Raw genomic sequence first — 17313 nt, 5'->3', positions numbered from 1 at the left:
ACAACAGCGAAAAATGGCAGATGGAGCAATAATAACTGACATGATCCATGAAATCATGATATTTTTAGTGATATTGTCTTTCTAAATGTTTTGTTAGCATGTTGCTAATGTACTGTTAAATGTGGTTAAAGTTACCATCGTTTATTACTGTATTCACGGAGACAAGAGCCGTCGCTATTTTCATTTTTAAACACTTGCAGTCTGTATAATTCATAGACACAACTTCATTCTTTATAAATCTCTCCAACAGTGTGTAATGTCAGCTTTAGCCCCAGCATTGGCTATCAAACTCAATCATATGTAAACATCCAAATAAATACTTACAAGATCTGATATGCTGCATGACGAACACTTTGTAAAGATCCATTTTGAGGCTTATATTAGCTGTGTGAACTTTGTTTATGCAATCTATTATAGAGTTGATAGCTTGGGGGCGGGGATCACGAGCATTTAAAGGGGACGCGCACAGAATCGGTACATTTTTAATTACGCCCCAAAATAGGTGACTAAAACATTGAATAATAAAAAATCTATGGGGTATTTTGAGCTGAAACTTCACAGAGACATTCTGGTGACACCTCGTATTACGCCATGGTAAGAATGCAGCATTTGTTGATCTGTTTACATTCGCTGATCAATGTTTATATGTGAATAAAAGCCTAAATTAAATCTGTTCATCATATAAAGTGATTGTGTCAGTTCATATGGATTAGTTTTGTGATCTCTTAATGAACTTTTTGAAGTGTCAGAGTTTCAATTGTGTTGCTGTCAATGGAGGGATTTGATTTCATCAAAAAGATCTTCATTGGTAACACTTTACTATAAGGTTCATTAGTTAAACATTAGTTAATGTATTAACTAACATGAACTAACCATGATCAATACAATTGTTTCTATATTTACTAATCTTCGTTAACGTTAGTTAATGAAAATGTTGTTCATTTGTTCATGTTAGTTCACAGTGCATTAACTAATGTTAACAGGATTTTAATAATGTATTAGTAAATGTTGAAATTCATTTCTTCATTTGTGTTTCGAAGATGAAGTCTTGTGGGTTTTGGAACAACATGAGGGTGAGTAATTAAAGGGTTAGTTCACCCAAAAATGAAATTTCTGTCATTAATTACTCACCCTCATGTCGTTCTACACCCTTAAGACCTTCATTCATCTTCAGAACACAAATTAAGATATTTTTGATGAAATCCGATGACTCAGTAATGCCAGCAAAATCTTTTCCTTTTTTAATGCACAGAAAGCTACTAAATACATATTTAAAACAGTTCATGTGATTACAGTGGTTCAACCTTAATGTTATAAAGTGCCAAAAAATCAAAATAGTGACTTTATTCAACAATATCTAGTGATGGACGATTTCAAAACACTGCTTCATAAAGCTTCGAAGCTTGACAAATCTTTTGTTTCGAATCAGTGGTTCAGAGCACGTATCAAACTGCCAAGTCACGAGAACCACTGAAATTTCGAAACACTTATGACATAACGAAGCCTCGTTTACTGAAATCACGTGACTTTGGCGCTCTGAACCACTGATTCTCACTGAGCCATCAGATTTCATCAAAAATATCTTAATTTGTGTTCTGAAGATGAACGAAGGTCTTACGTGTGTGGAACGACATGAAGGTGAGTAATTAATGACAGAAATTAAATTTTTGGGTGAACTAACCCTTTTATTCAGTTTTTTGTTAGTATGTTGTAGAGAGTATTATTCTAATATCCAGTTTTCATTGTGGTAGATTTTTCCCTACACACCTGACTTAGTTAAACCGGGTGTCCCAGACACCCATAAATCTATAAATTTATACTCTACTAAGCATACTTCAATACCTGTTTGAGTCGGCCGACGTCTCGGCCTGTTTTGGGGCACTCTCACCTGATACTAAGCTCTTTAGTGCTCCTCACCTCCACTAAACACTATCACTATAGTATAGAAGTAAGATCTCTAGTGCTTAGTTGGCTGCAGCCTAAAATCCAAACAGACTCCAGACTATGCCTCAGAATATGCTTTAATCACGGCCGAGAGAGTTCTCATCAATTCCAGAGAATCTCTCTCCGAACAAAGGAATACAACAGGTTTTATAGGATTTCAGGTACACTTCACAGTCAGTATGGCATGATCTGTTACTCATTATCATCAGTCTTAATACGATTGGTTTATGTTTAAGAAAAACATCTCAGTTCCTCTGTCCCGCATAAATTTAGATTTAGAACAACTGAATCACAAGATCATCAAAAAAATGTCTCAGGGTTAATAGTTCAGATTACTCAATAGGTTAAAACAATTTCTCAAAGACTATTTTTTATCCTCAGAAGGATGCTGTCTAGCCAGCACAGCAGAATGTTTCTGAATCACAACACTCAGTCCTAGTGACTATTTCTCTATTTCAATAGTTAGATTATTATTATTAGGCCTGTAGAAGAAAAGAAATGTTAGTTCATTATTAATTAGTTCAAAAATTCCATCACATCATCAAATTTAATGTCAACATGTTCTATGAGTTGCTATGAATTTTACTTTTAGCCTAGGCTATGTTTTTGGGTTTGTTAAATATGTTGTTGAATATGTTTGTTTGATAATATTTAAGCCATGCATTTTTTTTGATAAATCAGGGATGTTATAGAATCATGTGATCATACATGATGATGCTGTATATATATATATATATATATATATATATATATATATATATATATATATATATATATATATATGAGAATCAGACTCAACTCAATTTCTCGGAGTCCAAAGTAATTTCTCTTTTTGGCCAATGGGTGTCACTATAAACTGTTAAAATACAATGAAATGACCCATTTATTTTATTGTGCAACAGAACCAGAGGAAGTGAGTATTTTTAAGTCGCAGAAATAAACCTCAGGCTTTACTAATATTCAAGGTGAGTAAAATCGATGTGATACTCTATTTGACACTCTAAGACTAACTTGGTTTCAGTTTTTGTGTCTTTTGTAGTTTTCATGAATGTTTCTTAACAAAGGAATAACTGAAGACTTTCGCCACCATTGTGCCAGTGCAGTTAACACTGATAACTCGAAGCGTTTAAATGAGTGTCAGAAGTGTCATAACCTGTCGATTTGTTCCTTATTTGGTCGCTCTGCACACCTGTAAACCACGCCCATATTTTCTGATCATGCCCCATCTGACGTGAATAAAAACTAAAGCAACAGTATCTGTGTGCATTAGGACTTGAGCTGGAGCTGAAGAGACTAAAGAATACAGCTGACTCACAATGATTGACCTCTCATCTCTGTCTGTGACCTGGAGCCTGGTGGTTCTGGTCATAACTCTCCTGTTTATGTGAGTATTGAACAACAATAGCAGTTCAAAAAAAAAAAAAAAAAAAAAAAAAAAGACATTTGTGTTATAGCTTTTAGTTAAGTATATGTATTTAATGTACCACATTATTAATTAGTAGTTGTGTAGTAGTAGTTATATTTGTGTACTGTATCACACTGTACAGTTCATAACTTGAAGATCTCTGTCTACATGTAATGGATCTGATGTGGTTGTTTGTAGTTTGATATCTCTGTTATTGATCACACTGTAGTTACGGTGTTTGGCCACATGGATTTTTCAAAAAACTGGGAATTCCAGGACCAAGACCTTGGCCTTTCGTTGGCACATTTCTTTCATACACTAACGTAAGCAATTTATTATGTAACTGCTTTTGATTAATATAGGAATGTTGCTGGAGAAATAAGACTCTATTTAATTGATTAATTGTCTATGCAAATGTATTTTAGGGTTTTTTTAATTTTGATATGGAGTGTGCTAAGAGTATGGAAAAGTTTGGGGGTGAGTCTCAGTTATACATTTACTGTTGAAGTTGTTGTGTTGAATGTGTTGAAGTTGAAATATTAATATCTGTCATTAATATGCAATTAAATATTATGCAGTGCTTAAGTTCAGAACAGTTCTGATGGCTAAATTATGTGCACAAAGTACAACAAAATTTATGCTACCAAAAGTTTGAGGTCGGTGATGTCAAAGGCTATAAATATACAATGTTTTTGACATTTTTTATTATCAGGATTTCTGTTGATGAATAGGAAGTTCCAAAGAACAGCAGTTATTTGAAATGGAAATCTTTTGTAAAATTATACATGTCTTTAATGACACTTTTGATCAGTGTAATATGTCCTTGCTGAATAAAAGTATTATCTATTTTTTATTTATTCATTTATTATTTGCCCTGAAAGGGCAAAGGCCCTATTGTTTTCCTTAGGTCAATTTTTTTTTTTTTTTCTGAACTTTCAGGCACTTTTGGTCCCTTAACCCTTTGAGCGGTACGGTCCCACATATGGGATTTTTATTTCAGTGCCCCTGGACGTACGGTCCCATATATGGGATTAAGAACGTTCAGCGACGTCACAAAACTGCCAGATTCAAACTGTGCTTTCGCGCTTTGGCTGCAAGATGGACGCGCGCAGCTCTTGTCATATTATATCACAACTATACAGTGTTTTCAGCCACATAATATTTCTTTTAAGGTTTCAGACATTTAAATATGCATAAGCACCATTAAAACAATACATTTAGAGTTAATAAAATACACACTGATGTCAGACATCAGTGGAAGCAGCAATAACAATCCATTCAAATATAATTTGCAGACATCTATTCATATCAGACAAACATAATGGGCCTAAGTAACTATAAAGTTTACTCTATTATTCTTCCAGTTCACCAGCCACTTACTTGCATACATTTCGGGAGAAACCGATGAATTCACCTGCTGTAAATCTGACTGGAATTTGTTTTAGTGACAGAAGCTCCACAGTGCAACAGAGTGACAGTGACAAGACAAGACACATAATAAAAAAGAATAAATAATAATATACAAATTTACAAGATAGACAAAGTGCAAAAAAAAGCAAAAAACAATAATATAAAATAGACAATTGTATGTACAGTTATGTGTGCAAATTGAAATATAAATAAGCGTTTTAAGTAAATAAAGTGTAATAGTGTTGTGTGTTCCGTGTTTGTCAAGTGTTCATGAGATGGATTGCTTGAGGGAAGAAACTGTTCCTGTGTCTGGTCGTTCTGGTGCTCAGGGCTCTGTAGCGTCGACCATATGGCAACAGTTCAAAGAGGGAGTGTGCTGAATGTGAGGGGTCCAGAGTGATCTTCTTTGCCCTTTTTCTCACTCTGGATAAGTACAGTTCTTGGAGAGTGGGGAGGGTTGTGCCAATGATTAGCTCAGCAGACCGGACTACCCTCTGTAGTCTTCTGAGGTCAGATTTGGTAGCTGAGCTGAACCAGACGGTAATTGAAGTGCATAGGACGAATTCAGTGATGGCAGAGTAGAACTGTTTCAGCAGTTCCTGTGGCAGGTTGAACTTCCTCAGCTGGCGAAGGAAGTACAACCTCTGCTGGGCCTTTTTCACAATGGACTCAATGTGGTTGTCCCACTTCAGGTCCTGGGAGATGGTGGTGCCCAGGAACCTGAATGACTCCACTGCAGTCACAGTGCTGTTCATGAAGGTGAGTGGGGGGAGAGCAGGGGGGTTTCTCCTGAAGTCCACGGTCATCTCCACTGTCTTGAGCGTGTTGAGCTCCAGGTTGTTAAGACTGCACCAGACAGCCAGCTGTTCAACCTCCAGTCTGTAAGCAGACTCGTCACCGTCCTGGATGAGGCCGATCAGTGTGGTGTCATCCGCAAACTTCAGGAGCTTGACAGAGGGGTCTTCAGAGGTGCAGTTGTTGGTGTACAGGGAGAAGAGCAGTGGGGAGAGGACACAGCCCTGAGGGGCACCGGTGCTGATGTTGAGGGTGCTGGATGAGAATTTTCCCAGCCTCACTAGCTGCTGCCTGTCTGTCAGGAAGCTGGTGATCCACTGACAGACAGAGGTGGGCACGGAGAGCTGAGTTAGTTTGGGCTGGAGGAGTGATGGGATGATGGTGTTAAAAGCAGAGCTGAAGTCCACAAACAGGATCCTCACATAAGACCCTGGTCTGTCCAGATGCTGGAGAACATAATGCAGTCCCATATTGACTGCATCATCCACAGACCTGTTTGCTCGGTAAGCAAACTGCAGGGGGTCCAGTAAGGTCCAGTGATGTCCTTCAAATAAGCCAGAACCAGTCTTTCAAATGACTTCATGGCCACAGACGTTAGAGCCACAGGTCTGTAATCATTTAGTCCAGTAATTTTGGGTTTCTTTGGGATGGGGACGATGGTGGAGCGTTTGAAGCATGAGGGGACTTTGCACAGCTCCAGTGATCTGTTGAAGATCTGTGTGAAGATGGGGGCCAGCTGGTCAGCGCAGGTTTTCAGACAGGCTGGTGAAACGCTGTCTGGGCCTGGTGACTTTCTTCTCTTGTTCTTTCTGAAGACCTGGCGCACGTCATCTTCATTGAACTGAATTGCAGGTGTGGGGGAGAGGGGGGGTTGTTGGAGGTGTGAATGGTGATTTTCCAAACCTGCAGTAAAACTCGTTCAGATCGTCTGCCAGTTGTTGATTCTCCACAGAGCTGGGGGATGGTGTCTTGTAGTTGGTGATGTCTTTCAGACCTTTCCACACTGAAGCTGTGACATTAGAAGAGAACTGATTCCGAAGTTTATCAGAATAATTCCTCTTTGCCACTCTGATCTCCTTTTCCAGTGTGTATTTGGCCTGTTTGTACAAGACTCTGTCCCCTTTTCTGCGAGCATCTTCTTTGGCCTGACGGAGCTGGCTGAGTTTTGCAGTGAACCAGGGTTTGTCGTTATTGTAGGTTAAATGAGTCTTTGTAGGAATGCACAGATCCTCACAGAAACTGACCTAGCTGTCCTCTGGGGGGACAGTTAGAATATTTTAAACTCACGCTCGAAAGGGTTAACATGCTCAGAAACTCTTGAAACTTTGCACACACGTAGCAATCGTTGGGCCGGGCGCAGGTTGTCCTGGGGGGTCTCTGTAGCTCACCCCTTTTCACCTACCGTAACAAAACTTCATACAGTTATAGAGCTCATCATGCCAAAAAACTTTTGCTCTCATACACCAGCCCAGCAGGAAGTCAGCTATTTAGGGTTGTTTAAAAACCCTAGAATTTGATGCTCTGGAATTTGATATACTCATCCTAGGGAATTCATCCGATCACCACCAAACTCGGTCAGCATGAAGACAAGACATTGAGGATGCTAAATTGCAAGCAGATTTATGATATCTTGAACAGGAAGTCAGATATTTTGGTTTGAATGTGGATTTTTTTTTTTAATATTCAGGCTTGAGTTTTTAAGTACTCCTTGTAGGAGATTCATGCAATCGCCACCAAACTTGGTAAACATGAAACAAAGACACTGAAGATGCTGAATTGCAAACGATTGTAGGATATCTCAAACAGTGTTAATATGGCGAGGAATTAAATTAATGATGAAAAAGGAAACAAAGTGTCACACATCTTGTAAAATCATTGAAGTAATTTAAATTAAGATTGTATGTTGCCTGCCATGCACAGGTTTCCTTAAAGGTGATAGAGAGGATTTTTTTTCGTCGACTGAGAATCCAAAGACTGTTACTGAGTTTTTGAAATGAGTGCATGCGTAAGAACAGCCCCCCTCCTTCACAGCTCATTTCAAAGGAACGCCTCCCAAAACTCGTGCACGAGTATTGGAACACGAGTGTTTGTTTACCACCGGCATTCGCTGTGTCTTGTTAGTGGATTCATTATGTCGGACTCATAATCTGCAGTTACTGGAGCGAGCACGTCTCTCACAAGGAACGTAATGGCAGTGATTGACAAGCCAGAGGGCCAATCGTTTACGCGATGATCACACAAACGATTGGCTGATGTTTTTAAGGCCCCACCTCTTGCACAGATGATGTATATTAATATTATTACTTTCAGTGCACCTAATAAATAGTCTTTTATCAGTTAGTAAAGACAGTTTCAAGTAATATTGCAAAAATATATAAAACAAAACATCTTCTTTGGCACCTTTAAGCCAATAGGGTGGCGGTGGAGCCGGCGTCAGGCCTTGGACCCGTCATTTCTGCTTGCAGCTATATTTTTTATAAATTTTTTTACTGACCCCAAACTTTTGAATGGTAGTGTAGGTATTTGCCTGGATCACTGTGACTGAAAACTGATCAATATTTGTTTCATTGCTCAGGATTTATGATGGAAGACTCCCAGTATTAATGGTCACTGACCTGGAAATTATCAAAACCGTTATGGTGAAAGAATGTTATTCTACCTTCACTAACAGAAGAGTAAGCTCACCTTCACAGTTATACAGAAAGTCCCATAATGGCAGGAAGCTGACGATTCCTTTTACGATTTTCCTTTTTTTTTTAAAAATTGTACAGGATACAATTCCAGACTTGGCCGGCCCCTTTGCTGATGGAATAACTATAGTTAAAGATGAGAGATGGAAACGGATCCGCGGATCACTCTCTCCATATTTCACAAGTGGACGACTGAAGGAGGTATAGTACAGGTCCTTAAAAGGATAGTTGATACAAAAATGAAAATTATGTCATTAATTACTCACCCTACATGTCGTTCTACAGCCATAAGACCTTTGTTCATCTTCAGAACACAAATTAAGATATTTTTGATGAATCTGAGAGGTATCTGACTCCTCTATTGACAGCAATGTAACCACCACTTTCAAGATCCAGAAAGGTAGTAAAGACGTTGTTATAGTGGTTCAACCTTAATTTTATGAAGCGACAAGAATACTTTTTGTGCGCAAAAACAAAACAAAAATAACGACTTTATTCACATTCTCATACACTGTTAGGTTTAGCTGTTCCAGGTTCTACGTCAAAATGCAGACTCATTATTGGCCGAAGCTCATCACGTGAGCAGCACGACATGTCTGTGATGCTGATGCAGGAGCTGGCCAATAATAATGGCCAGTGATATTGTTGAATAAAGTAATTATTTTTGTTTTGTTTTTGCGCACAAAAAGTATTCTTCATAAAATTACATTTGACCCGCTGTAGTCACGTTGACTTTTTTAACAATGTCTTTACTACCTTTTTGGACTTTGAAAGTGGTGGTTAAATTGCTGTCTATGGAGGAGTCAGAGAGCTCTCCGATTTCATCAAAAATATCTTAATTTGTGTTCTCAAAATGAATGAAGATTTTTTGGGTGTAGAACGACATGAGGGTGAGTAAATAATTATATTATTTTCATTTTTGGGTGAACTAACCCTTTAAAAGGATAGTTCACTCGAGCATGAAAATTGGCATAACTTGCTCACCTTTAGGTTGTTCCAAACCTGAATCACTTTCTTTTTCTCACTTTTACAAAAGAAGATACTGTGAAGAAATATTTGTATGTTTTTTGTTCATACAAAGGGGTCTAATATTGTTCCACAGGTTTTGAACAAACTTTCAAGAAATGGTATCTAGTCTCTAGTCTCTAGTCTCTGTACTCCTCTATAGAACTTAAAATGTTTTTGTTGCCAAAACCTTTTATTATATACTATTATAGGCTATAGTATTTATATTTTATACTGTACTTGTTGCTTGCATGACACTTGTGTAACTAACACTTATTTTTGAATATGTTTCAGATATTTCCCATAGCTGTGACACATGCAGATCGTTTTATTAAAAACATGCAAAAGCGAGACCACGAGCAGCCAGTTAAAATAAAAGAGTATGTTACGTCTGTCTTTAAATAAAGTGCATAACTTTAAAACATAAAGAGCATTCGCTGTCAGTCATGAAATTTACTGAAGCATTTACAGCAAATCTTTCAGTAAATATAAAGTTCAGTCATGAAACTCTATCAATCACTGATTGGTTCTTTCAGCACTACGCCACCAACCAATCGGAGGTACTTCCTCATTTACGTGGCTTTTATTTATACCGTATCCTAGCTGCGATCAGCACGCCGCACAAAATGAGAACTCCTATAATCCCACCTCCTCCCCAGCGCCACCTGTAGAGATCTGCTACGGGGGTTCTATCATTCTGCAGCAGCCTTTCCTTTCTTGTTATTTTGACTACACTGAACAATTATGTCTTTGCTCAGCAGCAGCAGCGTAAGCAGATCTTGTCCGCCAAAATCAAGCCTATGTACATTCCATGCGCCATGCTAATAAAATGCTGGTTGAATCTATTCACTCCGAGAGTTGTCATGATTGAAATAATGATTATCAATTTTTTTTTGTAGTTTTGTGTATAAATGAAAACCATATATATTTTGATAAGAAAACAATACTATTTTTATTCCAGAGTTTTCGCTCCATTCAGTTTGGATGTCGTCACCAGCTCCTCCTTTAGCGTTGACATCGACTCCATAAACAACCCGGATGATCCTTTCGTTACTAACATCAAGAAGTTTTTCCAGTTCAGTCTGTTCAGTCCTCTCATTGTGCTTTTAAGTATGTTATTTGTTCAATAAAAATTGCTTTTGTTGTTTATTTGCATTTTAAAACCTTTTTAAAAAAAAAAAAACTTTTTTATTTCAGATTTATTTCCCTCCATTGCAATTCTTTTGGGAAAAATGGGGATAAGTCTTTTTTCGAGGTCGTCTATGGATTTTTTCTACAATACCTTGAGAAAGATTAAGGACGAGCACAACAAGAAATCAGATGTATGTTTGTCACTATTTCACTCTTCAGCTACATCTTCAGATTTTGCAGAGATATTGATGCCACACTTTGTGTTTTTAATCAGGGTCGAGTAGATTTTCTCAAGCTCATGATCCAGAATCAAATACCTGATGATCAAGCTAAGGACGATACAAGTGAACAACCAGTTAAAGGTTTGAGAAGCAAAACAGAATTGACTCATTCAAATGCACATGACCATCAGAGATGTGACATGTTTTCAAATATGCTGTCTTGTGAATCTGACAGGACTAACAGACCATGAGATTCTCTCCCAGTCCCTTGTTTTCATCCTCGGAGGTTATGAGACTACAAGCACCACTCTCACTTTCCTCCTCTATAATCTTGTGACTAATCCAGACTCCCTGGAAAAGCTGGTTGAGGAGATTGACACAAACTTCCCTCCTGATGTGAGTGCACCGGCTTCTGCTCTGTTCACAGATTTTGTGTAAAGCAGGGGTTCTCAGCTCTGGCCCTCGAGGTCCACTTTCCTTCAGAGTTTTGCTCCAACACTTATCAAACACCTGAACAAGTTAATCAGTGTTGGAGGTAAACTCTGCTGGGAAGTGGACCTCGAGGGCCAGAGTTGAGAACCCCTGGTGTAAAGAAACTATTTTAAAGCAGTTTTAGAGTTTGGAGTTCAATTGTTTTACATAAGGAACAGGAAGTAGGTTTAAAACAAAGCCATAATAGACAGTGCATCCGCAAAGTATTCACAGCGCTTCACTTTTTCCACATTTTGTTATGTTACAGTCTTACCCCATAGTAAAACAATACCCCATAGTAAAAATGTGAAAGAAATTTGTTTGAAATCTTTGCAAATTTATTAAAAATAAAAAAACGAAAAAAATCACATGTACCTATAGCCTTTGCCATGACACTCAAAATTGAACTCCGGTACTTCCTGTTTCCACTGATCATCCTTGAGATGTTTCTACAACTTGAATGGAGTCCACCTTTGGTAAAGTCAGTTGATTGGACATGATTTGGAGAGGAACACACCTGTCTATATAAGGTCCCACAGTTAACAGTGCATGTCAGAGTACAAACCAAGCCATGAAGACCAAGGAATTGTCTGTAGACCTCCGAGACAGGATTTTATCAAGGCACAGATCTGGGGAAGGGTACAGAAGAAAATTTCTGCAGCATTGAAGGTCCCAATGAGCACAGTGGCCTCCATCATCCGTAAATGGAAGAAGTTTGGAACCACCAGGACTCTTCCTTGAGCGGGCCATCTGGCCAAACTGAGCGATCAGGGGAAAAGGGCCTTAGTTAGGGAGGTGACCAAGAACCCGATGGTCACTCTGACAGAGCTCCAGTGTTTCTCTCTGGAGAGAGGAGAACCTTCCAGAAGAACAATCATCTCTGCAGCACTTCACTAATCAAGCCTGTATGGTAGAGTGACCAGACGGAAGCCACTCCTCAGTAAAAGACACATGACAGCCAACCTGGAGTTTGCCAAAATGCACCTGAAGGACTCTCAGACCATGAGATGAACAAAGATTGAACTCTTTGGCCTGAACAGCAAGCGTCATGTCTGAAGAAAACCAGGCACCACTCATCACCTGGTCAATACCATCCCTACAGTGAAGCATGGTGGTGACAGCATCATGCTGTGGGGATGTTTTTCAGTGGCAGGAACTGGGAGACTAGTCAGGATCGAGGGAAAGATGAATGCAGTAATGTACAGAGATATCCTTGATGAAAACCTGCTCTAGAGCGCTCTGGACCTCAGACTGGGGCGAAGGATCATCTTCCAACAGGACAATGACCCTAAACACACAGCCAAGATAACAAAGGAGTGGCTGCGGTACAACTCTGTGAATGTCCTTGAGTGGTCCAGCCAGAGCTTAGACTTGAACCCGATTGAACAACTCTGGAGAGATCTGAAAATGGCTGTGCACCGACGCTCCCCATCCAACCTGATGGAGCTTGAGCGGTCCTGCAAAGAAGAACTGCCCAAAAATAGGTGTGCCAAGCTTGTAGCATCATACTCAAAAAGACTCGAGGCTGTAATTGGTGCCAAAGGTGCTTCAACAAAGTATTGAGCAAAGGCTGTGAATAATTATGTACATGTGAATATTTATTTATTTTTTATTTTTTTTATTTGCAAAGATTTGAAACAAAACTTCTTTCACGTTGTCATTATGGGGTATCATTTGTAGAATTTTGAGGAAAATAATGAATTTAATCCCTTTTGGAATAAGGCTGTAACATAACAAAATAGGGGGAAAGTGAAGCGCTGTGAATACTTTCTGGATGCACTGTACCTTGGACTTTTTGTTTGTTTGTTTGTTTTTTCAGACTCGAATCACATACGATGCATTGATGAAAATGGATTACTTGGAAATGGCCATCAACGAATCAATGCGTCTCCTTCCCACTGCCCCACGCTTAGAAAGGGTCTGTAAGAAGACTGTGGAGATCAATGGCGTAACAATACCAAAAAACACCATGGTTGGAATTCCTACATATGTTTTATGCCGTGACCCGCAGCTCTGGGATTCTCCCGATGAGTTCAGGCCAGAGAGGTTATTTTATGCAGTTTACTGAACCACATGCCAGATTTAAGCTAGAAACTAGAATTGCTAATCTGAAAGTCTTTCTAATATTTCTCTGCAGGTTCAGCCCAGAGAATAAATCAGAGGTTAACCAGTACGCTTTCTTGCCTTTTGGACTCGGGCCTCGAAATTGCATTGGAATGAGATTTGCCCTAATGCTCATGAAACTGCTTGTTGTGAAGCTTCTTCAGAACTTCACTGTGGAAACATGTAAAGAGACACAGGTTGGTACTTTGACTGTCATCATAAAGAGTTCTTATACATGAGGTATGTCAGACTATGCATTGCTTCTTGAAATATTTATAATAATTATTTTACTCATTTTTTTCAGATCCCTCTGGAGCTGAATGTTATGTTTCAGCCGAAGGTTCCCATCACACTGAAGTTTAAACCAAGATCTCACAAGGAAAAAGACACATTGTCATATTTTTAGAATTATTTTATCATATAAAATGAGAAATACTTTCTGTGAAAATGGGCATTTTGCTGTTCATTGCACCCAGAAAGCTCATAATGCTGAATCCAGTATCCTGCATTTTAGTTGGCAATGAAGACTAAACAGGAAGAGATTGTTTGTTTTCTTGCCACTTACACCCTTAATTGTGCACCCTTTGCCCTGGAAAACCACCAGTATAAAACAGAAGCTAGAAAAGAAAATATTTTTTTCAGCATTGGCAATTATTTTGCCAAAGTGGAGTACAGTTAATTACACTAACCATAATCGATATTATATGAAGTTCTTTTTTAGATTCCTAGCTATGTTTAACATTTACACATGATTTAAATTTACTGTCATAAAAATTAAATTGATTTGATTAGATCTGATAGGATTCTCCTCAAAGGGTTATTTATATCCACTTTATCAAATGAATGAATTAAAATGTATATTTTATTATATATGTAGTTAGACAATACACTTATATTCTTTAGCTGCAGTTGCATCGCTGAATATTTTCAGTTGACCTCAGCACTGAATGTAATGTAACCAACTGTAATTCTGTAAAAAAAAAAAAAAAATGTTCTTGTCTTTCTGTGGCATGTGAGAAGTTGCATGTGCAACTTTGGTTAAATCAAAATGCTTTTCAGCATTGTTGGAAAAATATTATAGGGTCAAGACCTTTGTTGCAAGACCATGGTTTCATTTTTGAGAAATACGGCAGCTTTTTTCTTTCCCACTTCCTGCTGACTCATCTCCCAACTATGTTTGGCTTTAAACTAGAAATACTTCAAACTACTGCCTGATCTTAATTAAAACATTAAAGAATCCTGTTAAAATGACAAAGACCGCAAAATAACATTGTTAAAGGTTTTGGTAAAATAATCCAGAAGTCCAGGCAGGCCAAGATTTAAAGTCTTTGTAAGATTTTGAAAACATTGCATCAGTTTATTAAACAGCTCTCTGAAATACTTGAATCTTACAGGTCATTTTATACACTGATAATCATATATGCCTATATAACCCAGCTGTAGATTTACTCGTTGTAGTCCGTAAGATATTTTATAAAGTTCATAAAAGGATGAAATTATCAAGAGAATAAAGATTAAATGTCCCGTGCATTCAGTGGTTGGAAAAGTTCCTGTAAGTACAGAAAAGCGTAAGAACAGGAAGAAATGAGACTTTAAAAATGAAAATATTTTGCTACATTTTAGATTCAAATGAATAAGCATTCTACATTGTATTTTACTTAAATCATTTAAAAATCTTAAATTCTTCAATATTTTATTGACATACAACAGAGTTGAATTTGTAGGGGGTTTTTTTGTTTAGTTTTTTTATGTTAGAGAACAATTGTCGATGCGCTAGTAAAGACAGACACCTTGTGTTGGCATGTGAAACAGCGCATCGTTTTAACTGTTCTTCCTGTACAATCTTCTTCTCTAGTAATGTCATATATACTAAGCACACTGCTGCCATCTGTAGTTTTGTAGTAAACTGGTGGTATTAAAATAATTTTAAATTGCTTGAAAGAACATAAAAAATACAAAACAAGCTTCAAGGCTTAGTACAATTCCCAGAAGTCCAAATAGCAGCAAAATAATGAATAAAAAAACATAAACAAAGAAAGATAAGAATTAAATACATAATATTACACAAGATTAATTATCAAAAACATACCTTTAAAAGATTACACAGTTTAAGGGTTTTTTCTGTTATGCATAAAAGTTTTAAGAGGATCAATAAATCTTTCTGGGAAAGTGAGTGTGGGAGGAATATTACTTTTTTATTACAAAGCCAATTACTTCGACATATTTCAAACTTTACCAAATGTTCTAATGACTCGTCTGCTTCACAAAAGGTGCAAACTCATTTTCAATTAAATACTTGTCTGAAGAACTCATTACAAGGATAAATATTGTTAATAATTTTAAACTGAAACTCTTTTACCTTTGGTAGGAGCGGAAAAGAGAGAAATCTTGTTCTAAGGTGAACCAATTTCTCTTTAGGAAAATCAAAAACAAGGCATCTCTTTCTGACTTCAGAAGGGAAAGTCTTTGTATTTCCAAATGTTCTCAGAAACTTATTCTTACAGCTCTCCTCCATAAAATTAAGACCAGAAATTACTTAGCCTTGGTATCACAAGTGAATAAGACAATGCACCTTTAACCAGCTGAACCAAACAAGCAGGAATGGCTTTTAAAGAGTTAGTTCACCCAAAAATGAAAATTCTGTCATTAATTACTCACCCTCATGTCGTTCCACACCTGTAAGACCTTCGTTCATCTTCAGAACACAAATTAAGATATTGTTGATGAAATCCGATGGCTCAGTGAGGCCTCTATTGCCAGCAAAGCCATTGAAACTCTCAAGTCCAGAAAGCTACTAAAAACATATTTAAAACAGTTCATGTGAGTTCAGTGGTTCAACCTTAAAGGTGCTCTAAGTGATGTCATGCGTTTTTAGGCCAAAACATTTTTTGTCACAAACAGCAAACATCTCCTCACTATCTGCTAGCTGCCTGTCCCCTGAACACACTGTAAAAAAACGTGGTCTCTGTAGTCGCCACAAGCTCCGAAAACGGCAATAAAAACAAACTGGTGCACCTCGTTCAGACTGTTTCAGGAAGCACGGAGGGGAGGGGGAGGAGGAGGGTGGATCTAGCTAGCCTCTGTTTTGTTTGACAACACTTCGAACGTCAACAGGAAGTTACTCCAGCCAGGATCACTTAGAGCACCTTTAATATTATAAAGTGACGAGAATACTTTTTGTGCGCCAAAAAAACAAAATAACGACTTTTCAACAATATCTAGTGATGGTCGATTTCAAAACACTGCTTCACGAAGCTTCTGAGCTTTATGAATCTTTTGTTTCGAATCAGTGATTCGGAAACTGATTCGATTCGTAAAGCTCTGAAGCAGTGTTACGCAATATCGCGTTCATATCGCAGATGAATCGCCTTCGATAATGAACGCGATATTGCGTGGCTTGTCAGTGAACTACGGCTCTGTCTATTAAATGCCGCTCCATTTGAAAGCAGGTGATAGCGATTTAGCGGCAATCAGGTAACCGGCTTTACTGACGAAATGCGCGTGACAATCGCATGCGATATATCGGTCAGGCCTAAAATCGGCCCATATAGATATTGTTGAAAAAGTCATTATTCCGTTTTTTTTGGTGCACAAAAAGTATTCTCGTCACTTTATAATATTAAGGTAGATTACTGTACTCACATGAACTGATTTAAATATGTTTTTAGTGCCTTTATGGATCTTGAGAGTTTGAATGTCTTTGCTCTCAATGATTTCATCAAAAATATCTTAATTTGTGTTCTGAAGATGAATGAAGGTCTTACGGGTGTAGAACGACATGAGGGTGAGTAATAAATTACATTATTTTCATTTTTGGGTGAACTAACCCTTTAACAAAGACACATATAATTTCAGAGCACAAGTGCTATTTTCCACACACACAAAAAAAAAATCATCATTGCTATTCCTTCCCCATCCACAGTGTGTACAATGGCCCAGACACCTTTAGGAACACTAGCCTCAAGAGTCTGAAAGAACACTCTTTATGTAGTTTAAACTTAATTTGAACGTGTCCTCGTGAAAGTCCATCATCCGGGGTTTTCATCTGCCTTGTTCTTTCTCTGTTTATAAACAGAAAGAGCGCAGAATGGTCGATGCGCCGTGACGTCACTTCTCCAACCACGTCACATTATTTTGA

General features: G+C 37.9%; 1 pseudogene; it reads left to right on the top strand.

Moving 5' to 3' along the window:
* The first annotated feature begins 2812 nt into the window (after positions 1-2812).
* LOC125269658 lies at positions 2813-14553 on the top strand (annotated as a pseudogene).
* Positions 14554-17313: the final 2760 nt, after the last annotated feature.

The sequence above is a fragment of the Megalobrama amblycephala genome, linkage group LG1 (genome assembly GCF_018812025.1).
Source record: "Megalobrama amblycephala isolate DHTTF-2021 linkage group LG1, ASM1881202v1, whole genome shotgun sequence".
NCBI classification, from domain to species: domain Eukaryota; kingdom Metazoa; phylum Chordata; class Actinopteri; order Cypriniformes; family Xenocyprididae; genus Megalobrama; species Megalobrama amblycephala.
Note: the sequence above shows the minus strand (reverse complement) of the source record. Positions and strands in the feature narration are given on the sequence as shown.